This window comes from Dreissena polymorpha, chromosome 11 (assembly GCF_020536995.1).
Source record: "Dreissena polymorpha isolate Duluth1 chromosome 11, UMN_Dpol_1.0, whole genome shotgun sequence".
NCBI classification, from domain to species: domain Eukaryota; kingdom Metazoa; phylum Mollusca; class Bivalvia; order Myida; family Dreissenidae; genus Dreissena; species Dreissena polymorpha.
The window spans coordinates 40,205,447-40,224,023 of NC_068365.1; the positions used below are offsets into that span (position 1 = coordinate 40,205,447).

Genomic DNA, 18,577 nt, shown 5'->3' on the forward strand with positions numbered 1-18,577 from the left:
GACAGGCCATCAAAAACTGTACAGTGTGACTGATTCGGAGACGGCCATCAACACTCGCCCAGTAGTGTCGAGGAGGATCGGTGTCTTTGCAGGTTAGTACGCGTTATTTTCAATTTAAATCTATGAAATGAATTCTTTGATATCCTGGCACACTTTGTCACAAAATTAGGAAATTGTGTGTTTTACATTGACTGCAGCTTGAAACCAAACTTTGTGGCGATAACTTTGACGGTTGGTGCCCGACAGTGATGCCGGCGTGGGTGAAATTAACCATTTGCAGCAAATAAAGCGAGAAAGACTATTGAAAGCTTACTCTAATTGTACTAACTTACATTAGTTGGCACAGTAATGGGCAAATGCGCACAAAAAACCTTTTTGTTTTCTCAGATACACGGAATTGAGCACCCGGGCCGACTGAACTTCCGGAGCCTGCCTAGACGGAACTCGAGCGAGGAGGAATCATAGGTCCAGGTGTGACAAAAGACTTAAAGCTCATCTGACGATAGATTTTTTTAGTCAGGAAGCCAAGTGTGTTGTTTGTCCATGCAAGCGAGCCCTTGTGTGGGTCAATGACATCAGCATTGCTGCTTCTACATGGATTTTTTACCTAAATGTGCAAAAAAAAAATATAAAAAGTTTGTTCGAATCCAGTTAAAAACCTGCTTTGATGCACAAATATTGCCATGATGATTTTTTTCACTTATTAAGCCATATGTAAGATAAGCTTTGCCTATTAGAATCGAAAGACATGCCTTGTATGGAGTCTAAGTGCTGCATGTATGATATGATGTAACCGAGTTTGGCTTTTCTACCTTAATCTTGACGCGAAACGCTGTACGCATGGCGCTTTCAACGGCAACTCTTATGAAATTAATCTGTGTGTCATTGTACCGGACTTTGTGATCTTTCTCAAAACAGATTCTACCTGTGGGAAAAGTGCCTTTATTTAAATTTGAAGGGGTTGGGTTCTCTTAAAGGTCACATAACCCCAAACCGGAAACTCCTGTTTTTAGGGTTACATGCAGTCAGTTTGATACTTAGCACACATTGTTGAGTGCATGCTGCCTAGGATTTGTAAAATACATTGCAATATGGTTGGTTTGGTATCAACTTGAAGGTATATTTGTAAGCAATAAGAAAATAAGCCATTTTTGTGCTCTATTTTGTGTTGATGGTTCCCGGCTTCGAAAGTAGGTCATACTATTTGAGCCCAAAATGGTTGTCTGCACAGCTGTCAAAACCGGTTTGCCTATTCTAAGGTAAATATTTTGAGTTTGCGCGTATAGAGATTTATGACATGCATTTTTTTCAAAAGATTATGCATTAATCTTTCCAATGATGTATGATGATATAGTGGGTATGCGCTTGATCATGGTAAAAAAATGATATCGGAACTTCAACTATTTTATATGTAATATAGAAGGAAATTAATTGCGCATGCGTAACCTTTAAGCACATCCGACCAAGTTAGTCGTCTGCCAGAATTTTGACATTTGACCATTAAAAACTCTCTGTATTGCAAAACATAACTGCCAGATGTCATTTTGACCCAAATAAGGGCTGTTTGCAATTGGGCTGTTGCACTTGGGTATAAGGGGGGGTAAATGCTGGAAAATCACACCGAAACCTGTTCCGGAGACATATTCTAAGACTACTTAAACACCCGGTATTGTTTTCAGTGCCATTTTGACATTAATTTGCATCAATCTCAATAATGAACCTAATGCATGTCTTTATTTCATCTGTATTTATTATTATTGTTTACTTTTTGAGCTTTTTCTGTTAAAAATGCCCGCCAATTTTGGACCTACACTTCTATCCGCCTTCGCCTTCAACCCATTCAGGCAGATCTACTCAGAATAACACTACTTTGCCTTATTTTACCTGTTTGGATATCTCGCTGAGTTAAGTCAAGTAAAATCAAGTATTCAGCTGAAAACACAAAAATGATAATAATATTATGCTTTCTTCCTGGAAGAATGTTGTTGCGATAGACCCTGCATGAAAAACACCAGGGAATCTGTATTTAAGTGACCTTAATATTATGCGTAAAACTAAGTGTGCATTTGTAGGCGGTGTCGAAATGGGTCTATAGCTCTGCCTGAACTGTCGTCCAATTGGTTTACAAGTCCGGCTGAAGTGACAGGCCATCAAAAACTGTACAGTGTGACTGATTCGGAGACGGCCCTCAACACTCGCCCAGTCGTGTCGAGAGGATCGGTTGTCTTTGCAGGTTAGTACGCCGTTATTTTCAAATTAAATCTATTGTAAAATGATTTCTTTGATATCCTGGCACACTTTGTCACCAAAATTAGGAAATTTGTGTGTTTTACATTGACTGCAGCTCTGAAACCAAACTTTGTGGCGATTAACTTGCCGGTGTGCCCGACAATGTGATGCCGGCGTGGGAATTAACCATTGGCAAGTAAATAATACTATTGAACCTACCTACATCCACAAAATAATAACATGCACAAAAAACCATTGGTCCGGTGCACCCCCTACAACATCGTCCGTGTCACTATACTCGTAGAACAATTTTGTTTCCACACCCTTTTATAAAGCAAAGACTATTGAAAGCTTACATAATGATCTAACTTACATTAGTGCACCGTAATGGCAAATGCGCACAAAAACTTTTTTGTTTTCTCAGATTACACGGAATTGAGCACCCGGGCCAGACTGACACTTTCCGGAGCCTGCCCTAGACGGAACTCGAGCCGAGGAATCATAGGTCCAGGTGTGACAAAAAGACTTAAAGCTCATGTCTGACGATGACTTTTTTTAGTCAGGAAGCAAAGTGTGTTGTTTTTCATGCAAGCGAGCCCTTTGTTGGGTCAAATGACATCAGCATTGCTGCTTCTACATGGATTTACCTAAAATGTGCCAAAAAAAATAAAAAAGGTTTGTTCGAATCCAGTTCAAAACTGCTTTGATGCACAAAATTGCCATTGATGATTTTTTTTCACTTATTAAGCCATATGTAAGATAAGCTTTGCCTATTAGAATCGAGAAAGACATGCCTTGTATGAGCTAAGTGTGCATGTATGATGTAACCGAGTTGGCTTTTCTACCTATTCTTGACGCGAAACGCTGTTACGCATGGCGCTTTCAACGGCCAACTTTTATGAATTAATCTGTGTGGTCGGTTACCGGAAACTTTGGATCTTCTCAAACAGATTTATACCTGTGGGAAAAAGTGCCTTTATTTAAATTTGAAGGGTGTTGGGTTCTTTAAAGCACATCCGACCAAGTTAGTCGTCTGCCAGAATTTTGACATTTGACCATTAAAAACTCTCTGTATTGCAAAACATAACTGCCAGATGTCATTTTGACCCAAATAAGGGCTGTTTGCAATTGGGCTGTTGCACTTGGGGTCATAAATAAGGGGGTAAATGCTGGAAAATCACACCGAAACCTGTTCCGGAGACATATTCTAAGACTACTTAAAACCCCGGTATTGTTTTTCAGTGCCATTTTGACATTAATTTGCATCAATCTCAATAATGAACCTAATGCATGTCTTTATTTCATCTGTATTTTATTATTATTGTTACTTTTTGAGCCTTTTTCTGTTTAAAATGCCCGCCAATTTGGACCTACACTTCTATCCGCCTTCGCCTTCAACCCATTCAGGCAGATCTACTCAGAATAACACTACTTTGCCTTATTTTACCTGTTTGGATATCTCGCTGAGTTCAAGTAAAATCAAGTATTCAGCTGAAAACACAAAAATGATAATAATATTATGCTTTCTTTCCTGGAAGAATGTTGTTGCGATAGACCTGCATGAAAAACACCCAGGGAATCTGTATTTAAGTGACCTTAATATTATGCGTAAACCTAAGTGTGCATTGTAGGCGGTGTGTCGAAATGGGTTCTATAGCTCTGCCTGAACTGTCGTCCAATTGGTTTACAAGTCCGGCTGAAGTGACAGGCCATCAAAAACTGTACAGTGTGACTGATTCGGAGACGGCCCTCAACACTCGCCCAGTCGTGTCGAGAGGATCGGTGTCTTTGCAGGTTAGTACGCCGTTATTTTCAATTAAATCTATTGTAAAATGATTTCTTTGATATCCTGGCACACTTTTTGTCACCAAAATTAGGAAATTTGTGTGTTTTACATTGACTGCAGCTCTGAAACCAAACTTTGTGGCGATAACTTTGCCGGTGTGCCCGACAATGTGATGCCGGCGTGGTGAATTAACCATTTGCAGCAAATAAAGCGAGAAAGACTATTGAAAGCTTACTCTAATTGTATCTAACTTACATTAGTTGGCACCGTAATGGGCAAATGCGCACAAAAAACCTTTTTGTTTTCTCAGATTACACGGAATTGAGCACCCGGGCCAGACTGACACTTTCCGGAGCCTGCCCTAGACGGAACTCGAGCCGAGGAATCATAGGTCCAGGTGTGACAAAAGACTTAAAGCTCATGTCTGACGATGACTTTTTTTAGTCAGGAAGCCAAGTGTGTTGTTTTTCCATGCAAGCGAGCCCTTTTGTTGGGTCAAATGACATCAGCATTGCTGCTTCTACATGGATTTTACCTAAAATGTGCAAAAAAAATATAAAAAGTTTGTTCGAATCCAGTTCAAAACCTGCTTTGATGCACAAATATTGCCATTGATGATTTTTTTCACTTATTAAGCCATATGTAAGATAAGCTTTGCCTATTAGAATCGAAAGACATGCCTTGTATGGAGTCTAAGTGCTGCATGTATGATGTAACCGAGTTTGGCTTTTCTACCTTAATTCTTGACGCGAAACGCTGTTACGCATGGCGCTTTCAACGGCAACTTTTATGAATTAATCTGTGTGTCATTGTACCGGAACTTTGTGATCTTCTCAAAACAGATTATACCTGTGGGAAAAGTGCCTTTAATTTAAATTTGAAGGGGTTGGGTTCTCTTAAAGGTCACATAACCCCAACCGGAACTCCTGTTTTTAGGGTTACATGCAGTCAGTTTGATACTTAGCACACATTGTTGAGTGCATGCTGCCTAGGATTTGTAAAATACATTGCAAATGGTTGGTTTTGGTATCAACTTGAAGGTATATTTGTAAGCAATAAGAAAATAAGCCATTTTTGTGCTCTACTTTTTGTGTTGATGGTTCCCGGCTTCGAAAGTAGGTCATACTATTTGAGCCCAAAATGGTTGTCTGCACAGCTGTCAAAACCGGTTTGCCTATTCTAAGGTAAATATTTTGAGTTTGCGCGTATAGAATTTAATGACATGCATTTTTTTCAAAAGATTATGCATTAATCTTTCCAATGATGTATGATGATATAGTGGGTATGCGCTTGATCATGGTAAAAATTGATATCGAACTTCAACTATTTATATGTAATATAGAAGGAAATTAATTGCGCATGCGTAACCTTTAAGCACATCCGACCAAGTTAGTCGTCTGCCAGAATTTTGACATTTGACCATTAAAAACTCTCTGTATTGCAAAACATAACTGCCAGATGTCATTTTGACCCAAATAAGGGCTGTTTGCAATTGGGCTGTTGCACTTGGGGTCATAAGGGGGGTAAATGCTGGAAAATCACACCGAAACCTGTTCCGGAGACATATTCTAAGACTACTTAAACACCCGGTATTGTTTTTCAGTGCCATTTTGACATTAATTTGCATCAATCTCAATAATGAACCTAATGCATGTCTTTATTTCATCTGTATTTATTATTATTGTTTACTTTTTGAGCCTTTTTCTGTTAAAAATGCCCGCCAATTTTGGACCTACACTTCTATCCGCCTTCGCCTTCAACCCATTCAGGCAGATCTACTCAGAATAACACTACTTTGCCTTATTTTACCTGTTTGGATATCTCGCTGAGTTCAAGTAAAATCAAGTATTCAGCTGAAAACACAAAAATGATAATAATATTATGCTTTCTTTCCTGGAAGAATGTTGTTGCGATAGACCCTGCATGAAAAACACCAGGGAATCTGTATTTAAGTGACCTTAATATTATGCGTAAACCTAAGTGTGCATTTGTAGGCGGTGTCGAAATGGGTCTATAGCTCTGCCTGAACTGTCGTCCAATTGGTTTACAAGTCCGGCTGAAGTGACAGGCCATCAAAAACTGTACAGTGTGACTGATTCGGAGACGGCCCTCAACACTCGCCCAGTCGTGTCGAGAGGATCGGTGTCTTTGCAGGTTAGTACGCCGTTATTTTCAATTAAATCTATTGTAAAATGATTTCTTTGATATCCTGGCACACTTTTGTCACCAAAATTAGGAAATTTGTGTGTTTTACATTGACTGCAGCTCTGAAACCAAACTTTGTGGCGATAACTTTGCCGGTGTGCCCGACAATGTGATGCCGGCGTGGTGAATTAACCATTTGCAGCAAATAAAGCGAGAAAGACTATTGAAAGCTTACTCTAATTGTATCTAACTTACATTAGTTGGCACCGTAATGGGCAAATGCGCACAAAAAACCTTTTTTGTTTTCTCAGATTACACGGAATTGAGCACCCGGGCCAGACTGACACTTTCCGGAGCCTGCCCTAGACGGAACTCGAGCCGAGGAATCATAGGTCCAGGTGTGACAAAAGACTTAAAGCTCATGTCTGACGATGACTTTTTTTAGTCAGGAAGCCAAGTGTGTTGTTTTTCCATGCAAGCGAGCCCTTTTGTTGGGTCAAATGACATCAGCATTGCTGCTTCTACATGGATTTTACCTAAAATGTGCAAAAAAAATATAAAAAGTTTGTTCGAATCCAGTTCAAAACCTGCTTTGATGCACAAATATTGCCATTGATGATTTTTTTCACTTATTAAGCCATATGTAAGATAAGCTTTGCCTATTAGAATCGAAAGACATGCCTTGTATGGAGTCTAAGTGCTGCATGTATGATGTAACCGAGTTTGGCTTTTCTACCTTAATTCTTGACGCGAAACGCTGTTACGCATGGCGCTTTCAACGGCAACTTTTATGAATTAATCTGTGTGTCATTGTACCGGAACTTTGTGATCTTTCTCAAAACAGATTATACCTGTGGGAAAAGTGCCTTTAATTTAAATTTGAAGGGGTTGGGTTCTCTTAAAGGTCACATAACCCCAAACCGGAACTCCTGTTTTTAGGGTTACATGCAGTCAGTTTGATACTTAGCACACATTGTTGAGTGCATGCTGCCTAGGATTTGTAAAATACATTGCAAATGGTTGGTTTTGGTATCAACTTGAAGGTATATTTGTAAGCAATAAGAAAATAAGCCATTTTTGTGCTCTACTTTTTGTGTTGATGGTTCCCGGCTTCGAAAGTAGGTCATACTATTTGAGCCCAAAATGGTTGTCTGCACAGCTGTCAAAACCGGTTTGCCTATTCTAAGGTAAATATTTTGAGTTTGCGCGTATAGAATTTAATGACATGCATTTTTTTCAAAAGATTATGCATTAATCTTTCCAATGATGTATGATGATATAGTGGGTATGCGCTTGATCATGGTAAAAATTGATATCGAACTTCAACTATTTTATATGTAATATAGAAGGAAATTAATTGCGCATGCGTAACCTTTAAGCACATCCGACCAAGTTAGTCGTCTGCCAGAATTTTGACATTTGACCATTAAAAACTCTCTGTATTGCAAAACATAACTGCCAGATGTCATTTTGACCCAAATAAGGGCTGTTTGCAATTGGGCTGTTGCACTTGGGGTCATAAGGGGGGTAAATGCTGGAAAATCACACCGAAACCTGTTCCGGAGACATATTCTAAGACTACTTAAACACCCGGTATTGTTTTTCAGTGCCATTTTGACATTAATTTGCATCAATCTCAATAATGAACCTAATGCATGTCTTTATTTCATCTGTATTTATTATTATTGTTTACTTTTTGAGCCTTTTTCTGTTAAAAATGCCCGCCAATTTTGGACCTACACTTCTATCCGCCTTCGCCTTCAACCCATTCAGGCAGATCTACTCAGAATAACACTACTTTGCCTTATTTTACCTGTTTGGATATCTCGCTGAGTTCAAGTAAAATCAAGTATTCAGCTGAAAACACAAAAATGATAATAATATTATGCTTTCTTTCCTGGAAGAATGTTGTTGCGATAGACCCTGCATGAAAAACACCAGGGAATCTGTATTTAAGTGACCTTAATATTATGCGTAAACCTAAGTGTGCATTTGTAGGCGGTGTCGAAATGGGTCTATAGCTCTGCCTGAACTGTCGTCCAATTGGTTTACAAGTCCGGCTGAAGTGACAGGCCATCAAAAACTGTACAGTGTGACTGATTCGGAGACGGCCCTCAACACTCGCCCAGTCGTGTCGAGAGGATCGGTGTCTTTGCAGGTTAGTACGCCGTTATTTTCAATTAAATCTATTGTAAAATGATTTCTTTGATATCCTGGCACACTTTTGTCACCAAAATTAGGAAATTTGTGTGTTTTACATTGACTGCAGCTCTGAAACCAAACTTTGTGGCGATAACTTTGCCGGTGTGCCCGACAATGTGATGCCGGCGTGGTGAATTAACCATTTGCAGCAAATAAAGCGAGAAAGACTATTGAAAGCTTACTCTAATTGTATCTAACTTACATTAGTTGGCACCGTAATGGGCAAATGCGCACAAAAAACCTTTTTTGTTTTCTCAGATTACACGGAATTGAGCACCCGGGCCAGACTGACACTTTCCGGAGCCTGCCCTAGACGGAACTCGAGCCGAGGAATCATAGGTCCAGGTGTGACAAAAGACTTAAAGCTCATGTCTGACGATGACTTTTTTTAGTCAGGAAGCCAAGTGTGTTGTTTTTCCATGCAAGCGAGCCCTTTTGTTGGGTCAAATGACATCAGCATTGCTGCTTCTACATGGATTTTACCTAAAATGTGCAAAAAAAATATAAAAAGTTTGTTCGAATCCAGTTCAAAACCTGCTTTGATGCACAAATATTGCCATTGATGATTTTTTTCACTTATTAAGCCATATGTAAGATAAGCTTTGCCTATTAGAATCGAAAGACATGCCTTGTATGGAGTCTAAGTGCTGCATGTATGATGTAACCGAGTTTGGCTTTTCTACCTTAATTCTTGACGCGAAACGCTGTTACGCATGGCGCTTTCAACGGCAACTTTTATGAATTAATCTGTGTGTCATTGTACCGGAACTTTGTGATCTTTCTCAAAACAGATTATACCTGTGGGAAAAGTGCCTTTAATTTAAATTTGAAGGGGTTGGGTTCTCTTAAAGGTCACATAACCCCAACCGGAACTCCTGTTTTTAGGGTTACATGCAGTCAGTTTGATACTTAGCACACATTGTTGAGTGCATGCTGCCTAGGATTTGTAAAATACATTGCAAATGGTTGGTTTTGGTATCAACTTGAAGGTATATTTGTAAGCAATAAGAAAATAAGCCATTTTTGTGCTCTACTTTTTGTGTTGATGGTTCCCGGCTTCGAAAGTAGGTCATACTATTTGAGCCCAAAATGGTTGTCTGCACAGCTGTCAAAACCGGTTTGCCTATTCTAAGGTAAATATTTTGAGTTTGCGCGTATAGAATTTAATGACATGCATTTTTTTCAAAAGATTATGCATTAATCTTTCCAATGATGTATGATGATATAGTGGGTATGCGCTTGATCATGGTAAAAATTGATATCGAACTTCAACTATTTTATATGTAATATAGAAGGAAATTAATTGCGCATGCGTAACCTTTAAGCACATCCGACCAAGTTAGTCGTCTGCCAGAATTTTGACATTTGACCATTAAAAACTCTCTGTATTGCAAAACATAACTGCCAGATGTCATTTTGACCCAAATAAGGGCTGTTTGCAATTGGGCTGTTGCACTTGGGGTCATAAGGGGGGTAAATGCTGGAAAATCACACCGAAACCTGTTCCGGAGACATATTCTAAGACTACTTAAACACCCGGTATTGTTTTTCAGTGCCATTTTGACATTAATTTGCATCAATCTCAATAATGAACCTAATGCATGTCTTTATTTCATCTGTATTTATTATTATTGTTTACTTTTTGAGCCTTTTTCTGTTAAAAATGCCCGCCAATTTTGGACCTACACTTCTATCCGCCTTCGCCTTCAACCCATTCAGGCAGATCTACTCAGAATAACACTACTTTGCCTTATTTTACCTGTTTGGATATCTCGCTGAGTTCAAGTAAAATCAAGTATTCAGCTGAAAACACAAAAATGATAATAATATTATGCTTTCTTTCCTGGAAGAATGTTGTTGCGATAGACCCTGCATGAAAAACACCAGGGAATCTGTATTTAAGTGACCTTAATATTATGCGTAAACCTAAGTGTGCATTTGTAGGCGGTGTCGAAATGGGTCTATAGCTCTGCCTGAACTGTCGTCCAATTGGTTTACAAGTCCGGCTGAAGTGACAGGCCATCAAAAACTGTACAGTGTGACTGATTCGGAGACGGCCCTCAACACTCGCCCAGTCGTGTCGAGAGGATCGGTGTCTTTGCAGGTTAGTACGCCGTTATTTTCAATTAAATCTATTGTAAAATGATTTCTTTGATATCCTGGCACACTTTTGTCACCAAAATTAGGAAATTTGTGTGTTTTACATTGACTGCAGCTCTGAAACCAAACTTTGTGGCGATAACTTTGCCGGTGTGCCCGACAATGTGATGCCGGCGTGGTGAATTAACCATTTGCAGCAAATAAAGCGAGAAAGACTATTGAAAGCTTACTCTAATTGTATCTAACTTACATTAGTTGGCACCGTAATGGGCAAATGCGCACAAAAAACCTTTTTTGTTTTCTCAGATTACACGGAATTGAGCACCCGGGCCAGACTGACACTTTCCGGAGCCTGCCCTAGACGGAACTCGAGCCGAGGAATCATAGGTCCAGGTGTGACAAAAGACTTAAAGCTCATGTCTGACGATGACTTTTTTTAGTCAGGAAGCCAAGTGTGTTGTTTTTCCATGCAAGCGAGCCCTTTTGTTGGGTCAAATGACATCAGCATTGCTGCTTCTACATGGATTTTACCTAAAATGTGCAAAAAAAATATAAAAAGTTTGTTCGAATCCAGTTCAAAACCTGCTTTGATGCACAAATATTGCCATTGATGATTTTTTTCACTTATTAAGCCATATGTAAGATAAGCTTTGCCTATTAGAATCGAAAGACATGCCTTGTATGGAGTCTAAGTGCTGCATGTATGATGTAACCGAGTTTGGCTTTTCTACCTTAATTCTTGACGCGAAACGCTGTTACGCATGGCGCTTTCAACGGCAACTTTTATGAATTAATCTGTGTGTCATTGTACCGGAACTTTGTGATCTTTCTCAAAACAGATTATACCTGTGGGAAAAGTGCCTTTAATTTAAATTTGAAGGGGTTGGGTTCTCTTAAAGGTCACATAACCCCAAACCGGAACTCCTGTTTTTAGGGTTACATGCAGTCAGTTTGATACTTAGCACACATTGTTGAGTGCATGCTGCCTAGGATTTGTAAAATACATTGCAAATGGTTGGTTTTGGTATCAACTTGAAGGTATATTTGTAAGCAATAAGAAAATAAGCCATTTTTGTGCTCTACTTTTTGTGTTGATGGTTCCCGGCTTCGAAAGTAGGTCATACTATTTGAGCCCAAAATGGTTGTCTGCACAGCTGTCAAAACCGGTTTGCCTATTCTAAGGTAAATATTTTGAGTTTGCGCGTATAGAATTTAATGACATGCATTTTTTTCAAAAGATTATGCATTAATCTTTCCAATGATGTATGATGATATAGTGGGTATGCGCTTGATCATGGTAAAAATTGATATCGAACTTCAACTATTTTATATGTAATATAGAAGGAAATTAATTGCGCATGCGTAACCTTTAAGCACATCCGACCAAGTTAGTCGTCTGCCAGAATTTTGACATTTGACCATTAAAAACTCTCTGTATTGCAAAACATAACTGCCAGATGTCATTTTGACCCAAATAAGGGCTGTTTGCAATTGGGCTGTTGCACTTGGGGTCATAAGGGGGGTAAATGCTGGAAAATCACACCGAAACCTGTTCCGGAGACATATTCTAAGACTACTTAAACACCCGGTATTGTTTTTCAGTGCCATTTTGACATTAATTTGCATCAATCTCAATAATGAACCTAATGCATGTCTTTATTTCATCTGTATTTATTATTATTGTTTACTTTTTGAGCCTTTTTCTGTTAAAAATGCCCGCCAATTTTGGACCTACACTTCTATCCGCCTTCGCCTTCAACCCATTCAGGCAGATCTACTCAGAATAACACTACTTTGCCTTATTTTACCTGTTTGGATATCTCGCTGAGTTCAAGTAAAATCAAGTATTCAGCTGAAAACACAAAAATGATAATAATATTATGCTTTCTTTCCTGGAAGAATGTTGTTGCGATAGACCCTGCATGAAAAACACCAGGGAATCTGTATTTAAGTGACCTTAATATTATGCGTAAACCTAAGTGTGCATTTGTAGGCGGTGTCGAAATGGGTCTATAGCTCTGCCTGAACTGTCGTCCAATTGGTTTACAAGTCCGGCTGAAGTGACAGGCCATCAAAAACTGTACAGTGTGACTGATTCGGAGACGGCCCTCAACACTCGCCCAGTCGTGTCGAGAGGATCGGTGTCTTTGCAGGTTAGTACGCCGTTATTTTCAATTAAATCTATTGTAAAATGATTTCTTTGATATCCTGGCACACTTTTGTCACCAAAATTAGGAAATTTGTGTGTTTTACATTGACTGCAGCTCTGAAACCAAACTTTGTGGCGATAACTTTGCCGGTGTGCCCGACAATGTGATGCCGGCGTGGTGAATTAACCATTTGCAGCAAATAAAGCGAGAAAGACTATTGAAAGCTTACTCTAATTGTATCTAACTTACATTAGTTGGCACCGTAATGGGCAAATGCGCACAAAAAACCTTTTTTGTTTTCTCAGATTACACGGAATTGAGCACCCGGGCCAGACTGACACTTTCCGGAGCCTGCCCTAGACGGAACTCGAGCCGAGGAATCATAGGTCCAGGTGTGACAAAAGACTTAAAGCTCATGTCTGACGATGACTTTTTTTAGTCAGGAAGCCAAGTGTGTTGTTTTTCCATGCAAGCGAGCCCTTTTGTTGGGTCAAATGACATCAGCATTGCTGCTTCTACATGGATTTTACCTAAAATGTGCAAAAAAAATATAAAAAGTTTGTTCGAATCCAGTTCAAAACCTGCTTTGATGCACAAATATTGCCATTGATGATTTTTTTCACTTATTAAGCCATATGTAAGATAAGCTTTGCCTATTAGAATCGAAAGACATGCCTTGTATGGAGTCTAAGTGCTGCATGTATGATGTAACCGAGTTTGGCTTTTCTACCTTAATTCTTGACGCGAAACGCTGTTACGCATGGCGCTTTCAACGGCAACTTTTATGAATTAATCTGTGTGTCATTGTACCGGAACTTTGTGATCTTTCTCAAAACAGATTATACCTGTGGGAAAAGTGCCTTTAATTTAAATTTGAAGGGGTTGGGTTCTCTTAAAGCACATCCGACCAAGTTAGTCGTCTGCCAGAATTTTGACATTTGACCATTAAAAACTCTCTGTATTGCAAAACATAACTGCCAGATGTCATTTTGACCCAAATAAGGGCTGTTTGCAATTGGGCTGTTGCACTTGGGGTCATAAGGGGGGTAAATGCTGGAAAATCACACCGAAACCTGTTCCGGAGACATATTCTAAGACTACTTAAACACCCGGTATTGTTTTTCAGTGCCATTTTGACATTAATTTGCATCAATCTCAATAATGAACCTAATGCATGTCTTTATTTCATCTGTATTTATTATTATTGTTTACTTTTTGAGCCTTTTTCTGTTAAAAATGCCCGCCAATTTTGGACCTACACTTCTATCCGCCTTCGCCTTCAACCCATTCAGGCAGATCTACTCAGAATAACACTACTTTGCCTTATTTTACCTGTTTGGATATCTCGCTGAGTTCAAGTAAAATCAAGTATTCAGCTGAAAACACAAAAATGATAATAATATTATGCTTTCTTTCCTGGAAGAATGTTGTTGCGATAGACCCTGCATGAAAAACACCAGGGAATCTGTATTTAAGTGACCTTAATATTATGCGTAAACCTAAGTGTGCATTTGTAGGCGGTGTCGAAATGGGTCTATAGCTCTGCCTGAACTGTCGTCCAATTGGTTTACAAGTCCGGCTGAAGTGACAGGCCATCAAAAACTGTACAGTGTGACTGATTCGGAGACGGCCCTCAACACTCGCCCAGTCTGTGTCGAGAGGATCGGTGTCTTTGCAGGTTAGTACGCCGTTATTTTCAATTAAATCTATTGTAAAATGATTTCTTTGATATCCTGGCACACTTTTGTCACCAAAATTAGGAAATTTGTGTGTTTTACATTGACTGCAGCTCTGAAACCAAACTTTGTGGCGATAACTTTGCCGGTGTGCCCGACAATGTGATGCCGGCGTGGTGAATTAACCATTTGCAGCAAATAAAGCGAGAAAGACTATTGAAAGCTTACTCTAATTGTATCTAACTTACATTAGTTGGCACCGTAATGGGCAAATGCGCACAAAAAACCTTTTTTGTTTTCTCAGATTACACGGAATTGAGCACCCGGGCCAGACTGACACTTTCCGGAGCCTGCCCTAGACGGAACTCGAGCCGAGGAATCATAGGTCCAGGTGTGACAAAAGACTTAAAGCTCATGTCTGACGATGACTTTTTTTAGTCAGGAAGCCAAGTGTGTTGTTTTTCCATGCAAGCGAGCCCTTTTGTTGGGTCAAATGACATCAGCATTGCTGCTTCTACATGGATTTTACCTAAAATGTGCAAAAAAAATATAAAAAGTTTGTTCGAATCCAGTTCAAAACCTGCTTTGATGCACAAATATTGCCATTGATGATTTTTTTCACTTATTAAGCCATATGTAAGATAAGCTTTGCCTATTAGAATCGAAAGACATGCCTTGTATGGAGTCTAAGTGCTGCATGTATGATGTAACCGAGTTTGGCTTTTCTACCTTAATTCTTGACGCGAAACGCTGTTACGCATGGCGCTTTCAACGGCAACTTTTATGAATTAATCTGTGTGTCATTGTACCGGAACTTTGTGATCTTTCTCAAAACAGATTATACCTGTGGGAAAAGTGCCTTTAATTTAAATTTGAAGGGGTTGGGTTCTCTTAAAGGTCACATAACCCCAAACCGGAACTCCTGTTTTTAGGGTTACATGCAGTCAGTTTGATACTTAGCACACATTGTTGAGTGCATGCTGCCTAGGATTTGTAAAATACATTGCAAATGGTTGGTTTTGGTATCAACTTGAAGGTATATTTGTAAGCAATAAGAAAATAAGCCATTTTTGTGCTCTACTTTTTGTGTTGATGGTTCCCGGCTTCGAAAGTAGGTCATACTATTTGAGCCCAAAATGGTTGTCTGCACAGCTGTCAAAACCGGTTTGCCTATTCTAAGGTAAATATTTTGAGTTTGCGCGTATAGAATTTAATGACATGCATTTTTTTCAAAAGATTATGCATTAATCTTTCCAATGATGTATGATGATATAGTGGGTATGCGCTTGATCATGGTAAAAATTGATATCGAACTTCAACTATTTTATATGTAATATAGAAGGAAATTAATTGCGCATGCGTAACCTTTAAGCACATCCGACCAAGTTAGTCGTCTGCCAGAATTTTGACATTTGACCATTAAAAACTCTCTGTATTGCAAAACATAACTGCCAGATGTCATTTTGACCCAAATAAGGGCTGTTTGCAATTGGGCTGTTGCACTTGGGGTCATAAGGGGGGTAAATGCTGGAAAATCACACCGAAACCTGTTCCGGAGACATATTCTAAGACTACTTAAACACCCGGTATTGTTTTTCAGTGCCATTTTGACATTAATTTGCATCAATCTCAATAATGAACCTAATGCATGTCTTTATTTCATCTGTATTTATTATTATTGTTTACTTTTTGAGCCTTTTTCTGTTAAAAATGCCCGCCAATTTTGGACCTACACTTCTATCCGCCTTCGCCTTCAACCCATTCAGGCAGATCTACTCAGAATAACACTACTTTGCCTTATTTTACCTGTTTGGATATCTCGCTGAGTTCAAGTAAAATCAAGTATTCAGCTGAAAACACAAAAATGATAATAATATTATGCTTTCTTTCCTGGAAGAATGTTGTTGCGATAGACCCTGCATGAAAAACACCAGGGAATCTGTATTTAAGTGACCTTAATATTATGCGTAAACCTAAGTGTGCATTTGTAGGCGGTGTCGAAATGGGTCTATAGCTCTGCCTGAACTGTCGTCCAATTGGTTTACAAGTCCGGCTGAAGTGACAGGCCATCAAAAACTGTACAGTGTGACTGATTCGGAGACGGCCCTCAACACTCGCCCAGTCGTGTCGAGAGGATCGGTGTCTTTGCAGGTTAGTACGCCGTTATTTTCAATTAAATCTATTGTAAAATGATTTCTTTGATATCCTGGCACACTTTTGTCACCAAAATTAGGAAATTTGTGTGTTTTACATTGACTGCAGCTCTGAAACCAAACTTTGTGGCGATAACTTTGCCGGTGTGCCCGACAATGTGATGCCGGCGTGGTGAATTAACCATTTGCAGCAAATAAAGCGAGAAAGACTATTGAAAGCTTACTCTAATTGTATCTAACTTACATTAGTTGGCACCGTAATGGGCAAATGCGCACAAAAAACCTTTTTTGTTTTCTCAGATTACACGGAATTGAGCACCCGGGCCAGACTGACACTTTCCGGAGCCTGCCCTAGACGGAACTCGAGCCGAGGAATCATAGGTCCAGGTGTGACAAAAGACTTAAAGCTCATGTCTGACGATGACTTTTTTTAGTCAGGAAGCCAAGTGTGTTGTTTTTCCATGCAAGCGAGCCCTTTTGTTGGGTCAAATGACATCAGCATTGCTGCTTCTACATGGATTTTACCTAAAATGTGCAAAAAAAATATAAAAAGTTTGTTCGAATCCAGTTCAAAACCTGCTTTGATGCACAAATATTGCCATTGATGATTTTTTTCACTTATTAAGCCATATGTAAGATAAGCTTTGCCTATTAGAATCGAAAGACATGCCTTGTATGGAGTCTAAGTGCTGCATGTATGATGTAACCGAGTTTGGCTTTTCTACCTTAATTCTTGACGCGAAACGCTGTTACGCATGGCGCTTTCAACGGCAACTTTTATGAATTAATCTGTGTGTCATTGTACCGGAACTTTGTGATCTTTCTCAAAACAGATTATACCTGTGGGAAAAGTGCCTTTAATTTAAATTTGAAGGGGTTGGGTTCTCTTAAAGGTCACATAACCCCAAACCGGAACTCCTGTTTTTAGGGTTACATGCAGTCAGTTTGATACTTAGCACACATTGTTGAGTGCATGCTGCCTAGGATTTGTAAAATACATTGCAAATGGTTGGTTTTGGTATCAACTTGAAGGTATATTTGTAAGCAATAAGAAAATAAGCCATTTTTGTGCTCTACTTTTTGTGTTGATGGTTCCCGGCTTCGAAAGTAGGTCATACTATTTGAGCCCAAAATGGTTGTCTGCACAGCTGTCAAAACCGGTTTGCCTATTCTAAGGTAAATATTTTGAGTTTGCGCGTATAGAATTTAATGACATGCATTTTTTTCAAAAGATTATGCATTAATCTTTCCAATGATGTATGATGATATAGTGGGTATGCGCTTGATCATGGTAAAAATTGATATCGAACTTCAACTATTTTATATGTAATATAGAAGGAAATTAATTGCGCATGCGTAACCTTAATGATTAAGTGAACGCACATGAAACATGGATTTTAGTAACGAATATAACACTTATCATGCAATAAAAAGGGTAAAAATGTGTTTCTTACATATATTATTGTGCAATAACTATACATTTACTAAGGTCTTATTCCTACAATGTCAGTTTCTCAAACAAATGAATCGTAAACTGTACATTTTGTCAAGAAATTGACCTTATCGCGATGACGTCACAAAAGGGGCAGTCCCTTAGCGACGGTGAAAACAATGCCCTAGATACGGTCGATTTACTACGCTGATTGAGCACCTGTGCTGATATTTCGTCAATTGCATTCCTATTGGGAAGTCGATAGGTAATTAAATGTCCTGTAATTGGTGTTTAAAATGTCTTTTGACTATTATAAGGGTTAGATTGCACTTCGAAAGCCCGATATGATCAGAAAATAAAACTAATTGGACTTAATGAATGTCCGTACAAATTGCAAGCTGGATGTTGGAAAAATGACCCGACCAAGTGGCCGATGATCGAGTACGGCGACATTCATGATTAACTTTCTCACTGAGACACTGGGTAAATTCGTTTATTCTGTAATAATGGGAGTATCCTTGTAGATGTTGATGTAATGAGTATTGTCGTTCTTTTCAGGGTTCATTCATCTTCAAACATTATAATTATATTTCTACTATGTCAATTTATCATGCTAATGTGAAGCTGTAAAATACGTAGGGACATCTGGTACATCACTTACTGAAAGCCTTAGTTGTGTTCATTGTAATGAGTACGAGTGACAA

General features: G+C 39.0%; 1 protein-coding gene across 45 annotated transcripts in view; it reads left to right on the top strand.

Moving 5' to 3' along the window:
* Nucleotides 1-71: 71 nt before the first annotated feature.
* Nucleotides 72-18,577, top strand: part of LOC127850679 (uncharacterized) — a 272,021-nt gene continuing 253,515 nt past the window's right edge. Inside the window, exons 1-12 of one of the 45 annotated variants that reach the window (XM_052383888.1) lie at nt 72-92; nt 2,654-2,740; nt 6,010-6,169; nt 6,472-6,558; nt 8,159-8,318; nt 8,621-8,707; nt 10,307-10,466; nt 10,769-10,855; nt 12,456-12,615; nt 12,918-13,004; nt 16,280-16,439; nt 16,742-16,828. The gene's annotated coding sequence lies outside the window, so the exon portion shown is untranslated. Of the gene's footprint in view, nt 93-2,653; nt 2,741-3,884; nt 4,024-4,325; nt 4,413-6,009; nt 6,170-6,471; nt 6,559-8,158; nt 8,319-8,620; nt 8,708-10,306; nt 10,467-10,768; nt 10,856-12,455; nt 12,616-12,917; nt 13,005-14,592; nt 14,680-16,279; nt 16,440-16,741; nt 16,829-18,577 lie in introns of those variants that run through there. The other 44 variants (XM_052383890.1, XM_052383886.1, XM_052383887.1 and 41 more) reach the window with 44 other exon arrangements.